This window comes from Micromys minutus (assembly GCF_963924665.1).
Source record: "Micromys minutus genome assembly, chromosome: 8".
NCBI lineage: Eukaryota > Metazoa > Chordata > Mammalia > Rodentia > Muridae > Micromys > Micromys minutus.
Window position 1 is genome coordinate 15,100,023 of NC_137977.1, and position 17,173 is coordinate 15,117,195.

Here is a 17,173-nt window from a genome sequence, read left to right on the forward strand (position 1 = left end):
CTGAAACCTTGCTAATGTAACCTGTACCCCTAAAAAGAAGAAAAATTGCTTGTTAAAGCCATTTGGGGTCTCCTTCCAGTCACTTGCCATGCGGGGATGTTTGTGGATTGACCCCAACTCACTAGAAAACATGCCTCTTGCATTTGCATCGAACTTTGTCCTCCTGTCTCATTTGGGGGTTCTCCCTGTAGTTAAGAGTCTTACATAATGATTTGCAATTCATCGTTTTCCGGGATCCTGTTAAGTGCAAGCAAGACTGTGTGTGGTAAAAATGCACACTAGGGATGTGAAAATGAGTGGAAAGGTCATGATAATAGGGTAGATAAAAAATGTAGGAAATAGGTACCAACTATCAAGAAAACAGCCACACAATCCAAATATATGGCAAGTTTAAAGGTTTATTGTGCAGAAGAGTAAGTAGCCTTCCTAAATAAGGTTAGCAAGCATAGTATCCTGGATCCTGCTGAGTTTTAATTCCTGACATAAGAGGTCTGGTACCTCATGCTGTGCAGTCAAAACTCTATATCAGTCTGATGCCATTGGCTAAGACAGTGGGTCACAGTTTCTATGAAAAATGAAGCTGGAACATATATTGTGCACTCAAAAAGTGCTGACCCTGGACAAAAATTTTAATTTAATTACAATTTAATTATTGTTTGTTAAAAAAGAATGCTGTAGTATTTAACTCTTTGCTAGGAAATACAGTACTGTTTATTGACATTTGCCCCCTAATAGGCCTTGGTCAGAGGTAACAGCCCTAGGCCCAGTATGTTCCTTATGTTCAGTTCATTTCTGCCATTTTGTCCCACAGCACATTTCCTATATGTCCCATGAACTTCTATCATTCTAAGTCCATTTAAAACTATCTTTCAATGAACAAATCTAAGTGAGATATTACTATATAACATAATAAGGCACAAATCAGTTATACAGTAGAAAAAAATCAATTAATTCTCAAATACAGCCTCATTTGAGCACACATTTCTTCTACATTTTAAGGTACTTAGGGTTTTTTGTAGATTTAGTTTTATTTCCAAATTTCTTTGGGGTTCTTTCTAATTCATTTGATTAGAGTTGTCATTGATTACACGACTATTGCATGGGTTGCATTCAACTAAACTAATAGTGTTAATTCAGTTGCGTTTTATATGAGGTTTGAATTTAAGCAAAACCAAGCAAAACAAAGAAACATGAATGAAATAAGAAGAAAACAATTTAGTCATTAAGCCTAATCTCTACAAGCGTGGAATAAAATAATGGCATATATACACTCACACAATATTAATTAATTAATTAATTAATTAAAGTGAATAAATAAATAAAGATTAAAATTTATTTAAAATCGTTATCAGTGTGTGAAGGCACTTTTTCAAATGCAAATTCTTTATTGCATGTGTGTGTGTGTGTGTGTGTGTGTGTTTTATACATTCAGGTGACAAGGCACACACATTAACAATAAGAATATATATATAATCCCTCTGCTTAAGTTCTAAGAGTGTTGAGGGAGGTCAACTCAATATGAAGTAGTTAGAACTATACATGGATATATGTGTGTTTTCACCTTGTCTATACGTGTGCTCCCTCTATCATAAAGTATGAGCATATATAGTGACAGATAAATAGAGGTAGATACATACACAGTTAGATAGCTCGATTGCCAGATGGCATTTTAAAATACATAATACATATATGCGTACATAAATACGTACAGACAGACATAGAAATGAGAGATTATTATAACATACATTCAAGCACACAGTACAAAGCCTCTCTTTTCATTTTCCAGATCTAGTGTCATATAATTTCACATACTTCACATGCAGATGACACAATTTGACAAATACAATTATAATTACTGGCAATCAATACAGCCAATTCCAAATGGTGAATAGCATCTATGAAAAATTGTGACTTAAGATACTCCTACTAACCACACTAAAAGAGACATAAAACTCTGCAGGTAAGAAACATTTATCCCAATAGCCCATTTATTACCATAGAGGAAACCTGAATTGTGTTTTATAAACTTTGCATCCAATTCAAGTTTTTATATAAAGTGGATAGAAAGGAGTAGTTTATTCTTATCTAGTTTCCACACCTGGGAAGTCAGCTATTTTCTTTTTTAGCTGGACAAAGTGGGTCTCACAGTGTACACCCATTATCCAAAAGCCATGCTGAGCCAAGAATTGACCTGTTTCTTGACCTAGCCTCTTGAGATTTTCTTCAGGGCATAAAGAATCTTCCAGACATCATTAAGCATGATTTCTTCCTCCACTAGGCTTTCAGTCTAAGCTGTATTTTCTGTAGAATCTACATGCAAGGGAAAACAGCCATACAGTGCCCTATTAGAAGTGAGCAATAACATTCAAAGGAAAATTGGAAGCTGAAGATCTAATCATTAGCAACAGATGTGTTGGCTTTAATCAGATAAACAAGTTATGTTGTTTGCTTTCCTCTTCCTTACCCAACTGAGCTGCAGACAAGTATGTCCATGAGAGTGTAGAGTCCCACGTCAGTGCTACAGATCATACCTGATGGAAGGAGTACGACTATGGCCAAGTTAGAATTTTCAGTCTCACCATAGTTGACAGTCTAGTGATGAAGCCTTGCTATGTCTATCCTACTGGTTTTCTTAATGATAATTTGGTTACACAGTATCCTCTGATTAGCTCCATGAAAGATTCTTTTTCTCTTTATTTTCTGTGTTAGAACTCATCTTCACAAGGATTTGCCTTCTTACAATCAAACATTCAAAGGGCATTTGTTACATCTTCCTTGACCCTACCCTCTTTTTGTGATGTATTATACAGGAGAAAGAGGGTTTATGAAAGCAAAACATTAGAAAGTTTGTTTTAGGTTGGGAAGCGATCTCAAAAGATCATCATATGACCAGCACGTAGAGATGATCTGCAAATCATTGCTCCTATAGTGACAGTGAGTGACTCAAGTTTTATAGTTTTGCCACAAAATAATTTGAGAATGGCTTAAGCATTTTCCAGAACAAAATAACCTTCAGTGAGGTATTTATACAGTATCATTTGTCTCAGTCAATTAGATATCATAGGTAGAGAATAATATAATTAATTAAACTAAAAACTAAAAACTGTAAAACAGCAGCATTAATACATACTGCAATTACATAAGCAATCAAACAAAAGATTGAGAAGATCTTGAAGATATTTTAAGTATCTCAGTAGCTACAGGAAGAATAACACTAGTCCCAATGACTTTAATCTTAAATATTCCCAAGTTTATGTTTTGAAAACCAGTCTGGCATTTGTAAGTATAAATTCTAATACCAGACTTCATAAAACAGTATGGAGTCCCAAAAAAGGCACATTCATTCAAGGTGCTGTATGTGTGTTTGTGTGTGTGTGTGTATTGGCATGTATATATTTGTTTAAACATATAATCTTGAGGTTATTTGTTTAAGGAACACATGGGCAAAGCTATTGTCATTAACTTAATATGGAGTGTTTTATCATAAATATACAAATAGTAAAACTCTGAACAAATAACTAAAAACTAAAGATTTGTAACTCATAGCATTTTAGATAAAGATTGATACTATCATTCTTTTAGAATTAGACACAAAAAGGTACCTTGGTGCATAAACCATGCCATCAACAAATCTAATGCAAAAGGGTTTATTAGGGAATAGGAATAAAGGGGGCTAAAGGCCTTCTCCAAGTGGTGATGTGACTGAGAGAGACAGACAGAGAGACTCTGAGACAAAGAGAATGAGAGAAACCAGTAGAAATGTATAGAGAACACTTTAAAAGGTTGTGTTTTTCTCCTGGGAAAATACACAAATCTTAACAACAGTGGAAGTGTACAGGTAATGGTAGGGGATGACATACACTTCTGATGCTGAGTCTCTGAAAGGCATCACTGGCAGAGAGCATGATTTAATATCAACCTTTTTCATATTTAAGGCAGACATGAACATAAGCTTCCCTTGCTATATTTGGAGAAACCCTTCCTCTAAAACCTTTAATACCTGGTGCCCAATCACGACTGAAAGTGACTTGCCTCAAGGTGATGTCTTCACAAAACAACTCACTCGAGAATACCAGAATCTTAAAAATATTATTTGTCTATCTCTTTATCTGTCTGCCATTCTTCCATCCATTATCTATCTATCTATCTATCTATCTATCTATCTATCTATCTATCTATCTATCTATCTATAATTTATTCACTGAAAAGAATCTATCAGTGAAGCAGTAAAGTTCTGTGTGTGGCAAAAAAAATGAGATTAAAAATTTTTTATTGTGTCTTATAATCACAATAAATGATTTCCTAAAAGAAAAAAATCATAAGAAGTAATGCAGAATTTGTTACAAGAAGACATTTTTAACAATCATTGTATAATATGGATATGGGAATAGAGAGCTCCTGAAACCAACCTACTGCATGGTGAAGATGCAAGACTTCCTGTGACTCAAGGCAAAGTTAGTTTTCTGTGGACCAACAAGTTTCCAAAAACAAGAATCATGAAATCAATACTTCCTTTAACTAGACTCTACTCAACAGTATGACACCTGTATGAGTCAAAGAAATTTTCATTCAATCTACTTAGTATAATATGAAATTCTTTCATAAAATCTCTAACACACATACACATATATGTATTCATATACATGCATATGCATACATACACAGCAGGGGGTAATATATTTCACCAACCATATAGACATTTCTGAGAAGATGAACCATCTAAACGCCATGTCTTTTCAACTAGACACTTAAGTATAACTCCTTAAACTATCTTTAATTTTTTAAAACAAAGAAATAATAAGACCATAATTCCATCAAACTTTTAAGTATTGTTCCACATTGCTAACCTTTGGATTTAGGATCATCATTCATAATACTACAGAGATCAGGTTCATCTCATTAGTGCTTTTACCAAGAGAGTACATGGAGTATCTGAATTTAACAGAAACCATTCTGTTGTGGGAATATACACATGGAATTTTTCCTCAGATTCCAGGGAAAGATTATGTACAAACTAGAAGAGAATTAAGACATAGTGACCTTTGTATAGTGTCTCATCTATAATTTGAAAGAGATTCCCTCTCTCTCTCTCTCTCTCTCTCTCTCTCTCTCTCTCTCTCTGTCTCTCTCTCTCTCTCTCCCCTCAGTCATATTGGAGGACATCATGTTCTATGAGTCATAGAACTTTAGATCATAATGACATACGTATTAAATGTATATATATATTACCATATAGTCAGACTTTGCATAGATCTTTTCAAATGTGTATAATACAGAAACATCACATTTATGAAATGTAAATTTATGCATAGACATTTCATAGAAAAAAATGTATCAGAATCCAACATATATCTGATATAAATCATTAAACCCAGACAATTTAAAGCCATTATCGCCATAGAGCTAAGGAAGTTGGCAACAACACATAACCATAAACATTTAAAGCAAGCAAAACACTTTTGTTTTTGCTGGTGTATTTTTGTGTGGTGTGGTATTCATGTTGCATGTTCTGCATGTGTGTATGTCTGCTTGGTGTGCAGGCATTTATATTTATGCAACAGGGTATTTTGCATGGAGGTGTGTGTTGATGTTTTCCTTATTTCATTCTTGCTTACTATGGTATGGCCTCATAGCTGTCATCTGTTCATAGCTCATTCGTTCAGCTCTTCTAGGTAGCCATCTTGCTCCTGGAATTCTGTCTCAAAATTCTACTCTTTGGGATTATACATGGTCCTCTTTGCCCTTGGCATTCATGTGGATTCTGCAGATCTGAACTCTGGTTGTCAGGCTTTCGTAGCAAACACTGCCACTCTCTTGTGTATCCCCTGGCTAACACTTATGTTGGGTCTCAGTAAGACTGAACCATTAATGCCATTAATGTGATGAATCCTGGTAATTTCTTTTAAATAAAGCAGTTAAAAGCATTCCAGTTCTTGAACTGTTTTTCTAAAACATTTACTAATGTAGATAAAGTCTTCTCTCTATCAGAGTATTGTACCCTCCTGACTTAGAATCCTAAGATAAAATTACTACCCAATGCTGGCACATTTGCTCCTTTCAAAAGTGACTGGAAATCATCCTGGCTACATTACATGTATTTTCACATGAAAGAAATGACAATAATGATCTTCTTTCTTCTTCTTAAGTAATTGAAACAAATGTAAACATTTAAATTAATAAATCATTCATCTAGTGTTTATTGAGTACCCATCTCTTCATTTCGTCATTTGAAGAACATGTAATCTATATTTTTAATTCAATTTTCAAATTAGCCTGCAGAAAGGTGCAATCACTAGCTGAATTTCAGATTTCCCAGCAGTTGTCTTTAGGCTCACCACATCTATGTCCACAATGTTCCTTCATTTACTTTCTGCAGATTTCCAGATATCCTAGGTTTTGAATATTCATGACTGGAAGCAGAAAAATAAGGCAAACTCTAGAGCTGAAAACTTACTCTTTTTTTTTCATACCTCCACACAGTGTAGACTAATCTTTCTCTGACTTAATTAAGCCATTTACCATTGGTGATGTTGACCCCTGTGGTGACAGAAACCTTGTAACTCTCACTGGTCTCCTTTCCTTTTATATTTGCATACTTTTCTCTTTCTGTACTTATTAGTTTATCCTCCCTTTTCTTGTTTATTAGCAAAGCCCTCCCCTTCCTTACACATTAGCATACTCATTCCCTCCTCTGTTATTAGCATACTCCTCCCCTTCCTCACATGTTATCACATTCTTTCCCTCCCTTGCTTATTAGTATAATCCTCCTCTCTCCATCCAGATGTGCTTCTAGGCACTATTTGAATCAAGTGATCCAGTCTGGCAGGACTGCAGTGAATTTCCTGTGTATGCCCAGTATTAATTTGGTATAATTGATCTTGGAAGAGGCAATTAGACATTATAAATTATTCTTTTTCAATTAAACATTTAGCCACAACAGAAACATAGCAAGCCCTAGATGCATTAATTTAAAAATATTTCTTTCTGTAGAAGACCAAAAAGAAAAAGGAAAAAGTCAAATATTTATTTTCCTGCAAGTGAGAAATTATTTGCAAGGAATGCAATAAACATAAGAAATATTTAACTTAATTTGTCAACAAAGTAACAGATAAGGTGGCATTACTCCGTTACAAATCAATTATAATAATAATGAAACTTCATATGAGTTTACTTTTGTTTAATTACTTGCATCAGTATGTGCTGAATTGGTAATGCATCAAACTGTAAATGATGAACTAAGGTTAAGCAGTAGTTCCTTGAACACATATATTTTACAATGTAGTGGGGAAAATTACAGCCAAAATATCATAAATAATAAAAATGATCATCTAAAATGTTAAGTTGGTGAAAAATAATGTTTAGATGAGGAAAGCAGAAAAAAAAAAAAAAAAAAAAAAAAACAATCAGGGTAACTTACCCCAGGGGAGTTTTTATTCTTCCTAATTTTTTTTTTTTTTTTAATATGGAACACTTTACAAATTTGCATGTTATCCTTGTGAAGGGATCAGGCTAATCTTCTCTTTATCATTCCAATTTTAGTATATGTGCTGCTGAAGCAAGCACTATTCTTCCTAGTTGGGATTTACATCATGTAGAGTTAGAACACAGAAGAATTCCTAGGCAGTAACTAATCTACTCCTAGCTTTTTATGATAAAAACCTTGGGCCTCCAAGAGCATAGGAATTTGCTCCAGGTCAGCCATACACCTAGTTTATTGGAGCACTAGAGGTAAAATTCAGCTTTTTATAAACTCTCAGACAAGCCAGCTCTCTACAGCCTCCTCCTGCTTCCTCCCATTCAACAGTAATGATTATAAAACATGAATTTCTCTTTGATTCTCAGAAATTTCCCCCTATGGCTAACACAATTTACTTGATATGTGAGAACACTGCACAAAATAAGAGTTGCATCTAGTCACAGGGAAATAGCATCATAGCCTATTCTGTTCTACTAAACACAGCCTGTGCCTAGGATGCTGAAGGGCAATAATTTAAACAAAATTGACACTGGGTTGGTTTTATGGATTTCTAATGTGTTTCATCTTCAGTGTGCTGAACGTACTGTTGCCTCAGCCTCTGCTGCATCTAATACTGAAATTTGGAAATTTATACAAATGAAAATGCCAACCCTCTTCTTATAAAGGCAAACAGCAAGACATGAACTTCTTTTTCTCCTCTCTTCCTCTCTTCTACTCTTCCTGCCTACCTTTCTCCTTTCCTCAAAACAATATCTGTCCAGTTTTTTTTTTTTTGCCTACTAAAATCTACAAATTTCATCAAAATATGTAGATTACATATATTTAATACATTTGAAAATCTTATTTACATTTGATTTCTTTTTCATTAGATTATTCAATGCTCACTGTTTTATGAAATTGGCTATTGTCAAATTTAAGTTCAAATTTTGCCATACATCTCATCTGGGATAAAATAAAAATCACACATGCAAAAACAAGCAAAGTAAAACAGGTAAAATCTGTGTGTGTTTTTGTGTGTGTGTGTGTGTGTGTGAGAGAGAGAGAGAGAGAGAGAGAGAGAGAGAGAGAGAGAGAGAGAGAGGTTAAAAGTGGTAAAAGAACATGAAAATTTCACAAGTACAGTAATAAAAACCTGGATATACTTAGAAAGAGTAAAACACATTAAAATGATTAATCTAAGTATTGTATAAGTATCTTTGGGATATATTTTCTTGATTAATTCCTAATGGGATGTAGTGTTCCTAGTACCCTGGAACTGGGTCTAGTCTTGCTTGGTCTTGGGTGGTATAAGAAAGTAAGTCATGGGAGCAAGGCAGTAAGAAGCAAATGACTTTCTGTTCTTATCTTTACCTCTTCCCTTGAGTTCCTGTCATGACTTCTTTGTATGATGGACAGAGACTTGTAAACAGGTAAATTCTTTCACCAGTGTTTCTCGTGCTCAATATTTTGTCATGAAAAGACAAAGATGACTAAGAGCATGAGTGGAAGAACAGTTAAGATCACATGGACATGCTGTCTGCTTTCATGAGTATCTTTTATGTTTTGCTTCTCAATCTTCTCTTGTGTAAAAACTGCTGCCTCTTCCCCTTGCAAATAATAGAGCAAATGCTGGCCATTTACTTTTGTATATCTCCCTGACTTCTTTTTCTCCATTTCTATCTTTCACTGTCTTTCTGTTGGAGTTCTTACCTCCCAGATACTTCCCATATTCCCCAGGACACATAAATAAAAAAATTAGTAACTATGTTGACTTTCATAGATAGAAAATGTGCAGCTATATGGTCTTTTACAAATAGAAGAAGCTATGAGCTATTAACAATGCCCCACCAATTGCCCACCCAACTTGAGACTCATCTCATGGGCAAGCACTAAATCTTGAAATGATACTTTGTTATACTTGCAGACAGGTGTGTGTTGTCCTCTGAGAGGCTCCACCCAGCAGCTCATCCAGAAAGATAAGTGGAACTCAGGGACACTTAAGGAAGAATAGGAGGAAGAATTGTGGGCCCACAGGGAATAGAAACTCCACAGGGAGACCAACAGTGTCAACTAACCTGGACCCTTGGAGATCTCAGAATCTGAACCACCAACCAAAGAACATACACAGGCTGAACTTAGGCATACACACCCATAAGTAGCAGATATGCAGCTTGGTCGTTTTGTGGGTCTTAAACAGATGGAACAGAGCCTATCCCAAAGGCTGTTTTCTGTCCATGGTATATGTAGTCCTAGCTGGGCTGCCTTGTCTGCCCTCAGTGGGAGAGGAAGCAACTAGCCACTCAGAGACAAGATATTCCAGGCTGTCTCAGAGGAGAAAGGGAGGTGGATAGGGAAAGATTGTGGGCTGGGATGACTGATAGTGGGGTAGTGAGCAGGATGCAAAGTGAATAAATAAAAATCATAAATTAAAAAAATGAACAATTGAGATTCATGAAGGATTTCATGACAAAAAAGAAAACGTGTATTTATTACACATACCAATGCAAAATTGAAATCTACAATCCAATTCCAAAATGCTATCCTATATTAAAAAATCTTTTAAAATTATGGACCCCAAAAACATGAAAAAAAATAAATATATATCCTTCCTAGTTTTGTTCTTTCAATCAGTCATGAAAGTGAAAATAGTAAAGTGAAGAAGCCAAAGTCTTTTCCTTCAATGTGTGTACATACATTCTAGCAGGACACATAGCTGTAAAGTTACTTTTTGATTGTTTAATTACATGATGAAAACTAGGAAAAGAGAGGTGGAGTCAAGGCTTAGCTGGAAGCTTCTGCAAGAAAATGATATGATACAGAGGAGGTCAGTCTTTTCTAAATGAGCTGTACACACCTCTTCTACAGTGAATACAGTCATTTCGCTTGGTTCTTAGCATAGCTAATTTACCTTACCATGTTCCTTGCAAAACAATTATTATAAGTCCACCCCAGTGTAGGAATAGAAGAAGAAAAGTGTCAGAAGAAAATGAAGGTGGTCGAAAAAAAGTGGAGAGGAGATGACCATTGAAAACTTCAGAATCTCAAAATCTTAAAGACAAAAGCTATTATCGATGTATAATGCACTCCCCAAGTAGTTAAAAAATCTGAGTATAAACATTGTTCATTGCATGACTATTTATAAAAATTTCTTCTTATGGATTTTAATTACACCTGTTTTATAAATAATTTCGGGTAGGTACATGAGAAAACACAACATTTTCTCAGATTAAACTTTTTTTTTAGTTAGTTTGTTAACATTGGTTGGTATCAGAGGTTAGAAAATGGCTAGGTGGTGAATGTGTTTTCATACATCTGTGTTTGACAATTCAGTGTAAGTTATGAATAGTCTCACTGCATATATTCAGTTTGTGTTTGTGTGTGTGAGCATGTGTGTGTGTGCACATGCATTTCTACACGGATGAATGTGTTTTCATGTACACAGGTGTTTCTTCTTTAGCATCTCTGACTTCTTCATTTGTCTATCAGATCTTTGAATATTTCATCTATTATTGGACTAACTGCTTCTTTTTGCTGGCATGCTAATTAAGGCATGATGGAAAATATGACACTACTTCTTGTCAGGGAGCAGTCAGATTCTTGTGATCATGTGCAATATGCATCGAAGTCACAGTAGTAGTTTGTGTGTGATGATCCTGAAAATGTGGAAGTGGATGTACCCAGTGTTCACTTGACAGTTTCCACTCAGTAGGCTCCAGCTGGGATGCCATATTATGTGTCAGTGTCTCAGCTGTGGATGCTATCTTCTTATTTACTGAGAGCTTGCTCACAGACAGGCCTCTGTTTTCTGGAGCCTTTTCTGGGGTGTGAGGTGTAGCCTGCTGTTTGAACTAGTTGGCTAATAGCATATTCCTATGTAAGAACTCACCAACCTCTGTCTTCCTGCCTAACCATTCTTTGTGCTTACCCATTTCACATAAACATTTTTAGTGAATTTAGTAGAAACAGATGCACACACACACACACACACACACACATATTACAATGTAATGGGTGGCAAGCATTTTCTACTAAGATTTTTAGATTTTTGAAAGAATAAGTTTAGTTTTTGTCTTTCTCTATGCACTCTAAAGACATCCCACATACACAGATGTAACAGCTTTTTTTTTCTTCTTCTTCTTCCTTTTTTTCTTTTGAAGCTAATTCAAGCAAATGTCTGTCTGGCAACTTAACTCCAGGAATAGTCACATTTTCCCAAACTGCACTTCTGCTGCTGTTGATGTGACACTGTTAGCACATGATTCATACACATGACAAGCGATACAAGGAGAGGGGGCAAGGGATTGAGGAAGGCTTCATGAGAAAGAATGCTGGGCATGATACTGACAGACTTTGGTAATGGTTTAGAATAAAAGTGCGTACTCAGGAGTGACTGGTTTTCTAAAAATAATTTCCTAGGAGACATCTGTGTTGAGCTTAATATTTGGACTTAAAGCATCTCTAGATATTTCTAAGAAGATACAGAGAGTCAGGCACTGTGAAAATGAGGGAGTGAAAGATGATTATTGATGAGAGATATTTAAGTTTGAACTTTTCTCATTAGTGCAGAATTGTAATAATCTGATATGTTAGGCATCTTTAAATAAGTATTTTTCAAATACCTCAGTGGTATTACAGAAATATGTTAGTTGATAGTTCAAGTTATTGTCTCGCCACCGAGGACAGACCACACCATTGCTGGAGGAACTCATTCCTGCTTCTGAGTTCTTTGCTCTGATGGCTTTTCATATGCTTGTGCAGCTGATATAATTCTTCCATCTCACACCTTTGAAATTTCTCCTCCTTTCTCTCCTACACCTCCTTGTATTCATCCTTTCCTAAGTGTACCTGATATTTATATTTTTGCTTACTAAATGCATTGGGGTCAATGGTAAATGCATAATGCATTTGTGGGGGCATAAAGAATACCATATGCTATTTTCGCCCTCAGGAGTTTACTGCTGTTTGGGAAGGCATGATCTATATGCATGAAATGTTGAATAAAGACCTGGATTTGAATGGCAATATAGGAATTTACATCTGGTGGCCAATAAACCCTATCAGCTTTGAGCTCAGAGATCTGTGCAAAGTGTGTGGCCAAGAACAGCTTTAACTCTCCTCAGTCTCTGGAACACAGACTGCTGATATGTGCTCTTGAGTTTTATCAGATTTCTTTGCAGGGCTTTGCCTATCAGCCTTTCCAAATGTTATTTAAGATATTTGTCACCTTTAAACTTTGATTAAACTTTGTCTTCTCTATGAGGAATTCTGCAGTCTTTCTATTCAGCCAACTCTCTGAATTCTTCTTCATCCCTACTTTTTGAACACTTACTACATGTCAGACTGCATGCTGTCAGCATTCTCCTTTGTTGTGGACCTGAAATTAATATTGACATTTTTCTTGCATTATCTACTTTGCTTGGTACAGGCCAGGGTTTATTAATATATACAGTTCATGGCCTCAGATGATCTACCAAATCCACTTTTTCTCCCTTTAATATTGCCCAAGTTAATTCATAGTGAGAGACCTTGAGTACTTTTGCTTCTTGAAGGATTCTGCAGTTGTTCCTGTCTTATCAAATGACAGGTTCTATGGATAGAAGACAGACTACTTTTAGAAACACTTAAGGAGGACTTCTAGTTTGTAATGACAGCATTAGAGATAAAGGCAGTCTTAGAAGATATGTTAAGTGTTCAAGAATGTAATGCCCAGTAAAACAGGATATCTATGAGAGAGCACTTTGACTGACTCCAGCTGTACAGAGGGATTAAGTATATTTGCAATCTATAAGACCATCAAAATTTAGGTGTTTGAATTTTACAGCCTTTTTATTTTAAAGATCTTTAAAATCTGTTGGGAAAAAATCTGTAATTCTTGCCACTCCTCAATTTTATATATTAACATACATGTGTGTATTCATATGTATATAACATACACAGCATACATTCACACTGCATACATACACACACACACACACATATACACACACAAACACATACACACATGCACAGGCACACAGGACAGATGGGAATCCAAGGGAAGGGAAGGCCAACATTTTCCCCATAGATAGATCAGCACCCTCATTTTCTCCTGTTCTTCAACACTTGAGTTCAAGTCTTGTTTGGCCAATAACCCACTTTGACTGTGACCCCAGGGAGAGGATCTAAAGTGACAGCTGCTGAAAGGTTACAGCAAAACCTATTAGGAAAGAAAAGTTGAGAAAAATTGCGTTAACTCATAGAAGAAAATAAGGAAAGATTGGCTTTCTTTCGGGACTAGGTCTAATTAAGGTGAGCAAGCAGCTGGGCCTGTTTGGAATAACAATTGTGCCAGCATGTCACTTTTTTCTGCTTAGTTGAAATTTATATAGTTTGGGAATGGTGGATATAAGAAAATTAGAGCTCATTTAGAATCTGTTGAAAGGACATTGTGCCTTCATTATTAGTTTGCTTCTGAGTTTTCCTGGGGCAGTCCTCTCTCTGTTATAGGTAATGGATTTTTTTCCCCAGATGTAATTGGATGAGTTTAATTTTTTCTTTCATTACCTGTAGAAGAGGCCTATGCCCCTTCTTCCCTTTGTGTTTTATTAGGACTGTAACCCCTATTTAAATAAAGGCTTTGATTGTGCTTATATATGCTCAATCAGCATTTTCTGATTGAATAGTACTGGCCCACAATGTTTGTACCTTGCATTTTTTTACTAATTACATTTTCACCCTGGGTGGGTGTGAGAAAGCCTCTGTTAGTGTTTGTAATTTATTTTACTTTCCATTGTGCCAGTGGTTTGACACAGGTCTGAGAAAGAAGATCCTTAGCCTTTCTGCCTGCTGGTTTCATTGGTGACATGACTAGATTTTTGCTTGTAGAAAGAAGTAAAGCGATGCACACAAATGTCTTGCAGCATTACTTTAAAACAAGTAAAAAAAAAAAAAAAAAAAAAAAAAAAAAAAAACAAAGTGAAATCAAAGCGTGATTGTATTTGTTAGCTTTTGCCAATATGTTGTGAAAACCCTGCCACATTGCTGGGTAATTCCCTATGGTGAGAGAGAAAGGGAATGACACAGGTTTAGCTCCACAGCTCTGTGGCCTATTGCTGGCAAACTTTGAGCCTGAATAACATTTAGGCCTTTCAGTCTAGGAGCTCCATGTCTTCACTTTTCCGTGATGCTGAAGACAGGCTGTGGAGTGATGATGTCCCTGGTACATAATCTGAGAATTCGTGCTTGTGTTCAGTTCTCAAAGAGATTCCTTGTTTTATCAGTTTTTCTTTTCAAAACAATTATTTTAAATTGAAGTAGTATTATATTTCATTCCCCTTATTATTTTCTCTTGGCCCTTCCAAGGTATCCTCTCACAACCCCTTCTAATCTTCAACTCTCAAGATGATACCCTTTTTTTACTTGACAATTATTGTTTTACATGCATAGAGACTACTGAGTACAGCTGTGCTGTTTGTGTGTAAATGGTTTGTGGCTGACCACTCTGGACATACATAAAGTGGCTCATCCCTGGATGTACCTAATTTTCTTCTATCAGTATTTGCTTAGTTAAGGTCCTAACACTCAGACATTGTAAAAGAATTTTTGTGCATGAGTTGAAAATTCCAAAATACAAAGGATAAAACCCATAATCTCAAATTAAATATAAATATTTCCACAGAAATTTATTAAATATTTTTGTATTTTATCCTTAATATATAGTTTAAAACTTCCTAGTAGTTATAGTAAATTAGCATTCTAAAGGTCTTCACTTTTCTGTGAAATGTTATTGGTGTCTTCATCTTGAGTACAACATTTAATACTGGGATATTATCAATTTAGTGATCACTTGACACAGGAGAACTATCGTTCAATTTTTATCTCCTCATGAAAATCCTTTTCATCCTCACTAGATAATACTTCTATTTCTTTTCATCAAAATGTTATGAAATTTTAGCTAGAAGTGTAAGTAATAAAATGGTTATATAAACTTTGTCTAAATTTTAACCAATGTTGATGACTCTTCAATGTCTGAAAACAGGAAGGCAAGTCTGATTGTTCAGTGATCAGTCAAGGATTGAAAGAAATTAACTTTTGAAGAACAATTATTGGCTTTTTTTGGCGAGTACAAAAATATTCACATGGTAACATTAATGAATATATGCAGAAACCTAACATGTTAGAATCTTGACACCTATAAAATTACTTTTATCTCTCATAGTACAAATTATTTAATATTAATTTCTAGAATGTGTTGTATACTTGTCTTTTAATGATTATTCAAAATGGATGTTTAGCCCCCTCCTCAATTTTTATATTATAGTAAACATTCTCTGATATCCATCAAATGACTGGGGCTGAACTTAAGGCTGTTTTCTGCCTGTGGTTACAGTTTCCTTAACTGGGCTCCTTTGTTTGCTTCCGTGGAAGATTTGTCTAACTTTGCCTGGATGGAAAATAAAGGGGGAGCTCCACTATCTCAGAGGAGAAGAGGAAGGGGGATGTGGTGGAGGAACTGTGTGAGGGGTGGAAGACTGTATGGCTGGCCAGTGATTAGGATATAAATTGAATAAATAAATAAATAAATAAGAGTCAATTCGGTTAAATCAGCAAGTCGGTATTAAAATATTAATCTTTAAGCATGCTCCAATTGCCAAACACCGACACAAAGTCTCAGGTTTGGGTCAGTAGGCCTTCCCCTGGATCCTGGCTGATATCCTTAGGCTCCCCTTTCTCCTGTGACCAATGTCCTACATAGAGTCCCCACAGTACAGGCTCTGACATTCTCTTTCTGCTTCACAAGTGTAGTGAGCCACTGTGTTTAGAGCATTTTGTGTAGTGATGGCTCAGGTCACAAGATGAGTAGGCAAATTCTCCAACCTTTTGCTGACCATTTTTTTCCCCTTTTCATTTCTCTACATAAAATATTTAAGTTAGTGTTGGCTGTTTCTTAGTAACAAATGGAGTATATTGAGAAAAAATGGACCCTAAAATATGAAGTACATTAGTAACAGCATTTGACTCTTATTGTTTTGTGTTTCCCAATGACTCACCACTATGTGATAATCCTAATCTTGGATGGAAATGGAATTAAGAAGCCACGCGCAAGTCAAAGAGCATGAAATTCAGAGTGGAATATTTATATGGAAAGGAGGTGCAGGATGCTGCTGACAGTGCACCCCATCAGTGAAATGAGCGATGTGATAGCAAATAGCACTTGGAATACTTAATACATTCCTGAGTTCTGAAAAAGAATTGCTTTCACAATAAAAGAAGTGGATGTGTGTAACTGGTCTTCACAGGGCTTTGAGTTTTCAGTTACCTGCTGCAGGAGGAAGCAATGGTGTTACGTTGTAACTAAATAAGACCTAAGTGCTGCAGTTTTCTAAAGTAAAATGTAGACCTGAAGGCTACAGTCAAAGGGGGAAAATCTGTTCTTTATACTATTTATATTGAGTATATGTAAACCACAATCGAGAAGAAATTTAAAAAGATCTATACTAGCAAAGTCTAGACAAAAGAAACTTCATGGACATTTTCAATAGCAGCCAGTATGTGCTGTAAGCAGAGGGAAGAAAATTGTCAGAGTAAAGAAAACTGGTATGTTATTCTAAAATTTGTGTCTCAGAGGGATACAGAAATGTGCTCCAGAAAAATCACAGCCAAGAAGAATGGAAATGATGGACCATCTAGAGATAGATGTGGGAGTTTGAAGCATAAATCTTTGCAATCATCAGAATG